Raw genomic sequence first — 1,358 nt, forward strand, 5'->3', positions numbered from 1 at the left:
GTTAGTGTGAATACGAAGTCGAATGCATATCTGATCTAATAAAAATAGGTTTAATAAGTTACAGTTCAATTCGCATTACTGCAGTTAGAAGTTTGAAAAACACAAAGGACTGGAAGAGTTATGAGCATCAAAATACGACAAACATACACAAGGTAGAACAAACCTAACAGATTTTATAGAAAAACGCAATGCTCAAAATCGGGGTTAGTTTTCACGTGGTGTACAGAGCGGTGCATTTTATACAAAATTAACTGAAGAAAAAACGAACACCATTCATCTATAATAGATGTTTTATATTGATAATAATTACACAATAATAATAATAATAATACACAGATGTTTTTCATTATTTTGTACATTGTGTCGAGCAAGAAATTAGGACTTTATACTCATAAGAACGAAGAATACTGATGAATGGTAAATAAAACTTATGAATAATAATAATAATAACGTTCGTGGGAAAACTTTAAACAATACGGTTTAGGTTTTGTTTTTATATATATATATACATTTCTACTTTGTTTCCGTTAACTTGATGATATTTCTCATTGGGCGATAGTAACCAAGTCGCTATCGTTATAAGAAACAAAAACTTCATCTAGGTATCTTCTTTTTGGCTTGATGCGCCCTCTGGAGGCTGTAAAATGTCATTCATTCACGAGTTTTCCATTAGCTGGAAGTCCTTGTGCTTGTCTCCAACGGGCCAGTCTATTCTCGAACCATATCTGTTAGAAACAATGAAAACTAAATATACCAGTTTATTTACATCAATTTGTACATAAATAGTTAATGCTGTAAACTATTATATTATGTGATCATTTTGTCAGCACATCAAATACCCATAATCCTCTCCGGTATGATTCTCGGCAGTATTTGTCGTATTAAGGTAACCATTGTTGGGATATGAACTTTGTCATACTTAGGTAACCATTGTTGGGATATAACCCTTCTCGTATTCAAGTAACCATTGTTGGGATATGAACTTTGTCGTATTCAGGTAACCATTGTTGGGATATGAACTTTTGTCGTATTCAGGTAACCATTGTTGGGATATGGTTACCTGAATACGACAAAGGTTATATCCCAACAATGGTTACTTGAATACGACAAAGTTTATATCCCAACAACGGTTACCTGAATACGACAAAGTTTATATCCCAACAACGGTTACCTAAGTATGACAAAGGTTACCTGTTGGGATATAACCTTTGTCGTATTCAGGTAACCATTGTTGGGATACAAACTTTGTCGTATTCAGGTAACCATTCTTGGGATACAAACTTTGTCGTATTCAGGTAACCATTGTTGGGATACAAACTTTGTCGTATTCAGGTAACCATTGTTGGGATATAACCTTT

General features: G+C 33.7%; 1 long non-coding RNA gene across 1 annotated transcript in view; it reads right to left on the reverse strand.

The window, feature by feature from the left end:
- Positions 1-731: 731 nt before the first annotated feature.
- Positions 732-1,358, reverse strand: part of LOC111088855 — a 5,009-nt gene continuing 4,382 nt past the window's right edge. Inside the window, exons 2-3 of the long non-coding RNA XR_002613244.1 lie at positions 1,207-1,354; positions 732-1,019 (exon numbers count right to left, since the gene is read on the reverse strand). This is a non-coding gene — a long non-coding RNA (uncharacterized LOC111088855). The remainder of the gene's footprint in view (positions 1,020-1,206; positions 1,355-1,358) is intronic.

This window comes from Limulus polyphemus, unplaced genomic scaffold (genome assembly GCF_000517525.1).
Source record: "Limulus polyphemus unplaced genomic scaffold, Limulus_polyphemus-2.1.2 Scaffold4584, whole genome shotgun sequence".
In the NCBI taxonomy this organism is placed as follows: domain Eukaryota; kingdom Metazoa; phylum Arthropoda; class Merostomata; order Xiphosura; family Limulidae; genus Limulus; species Limulus polyphemus.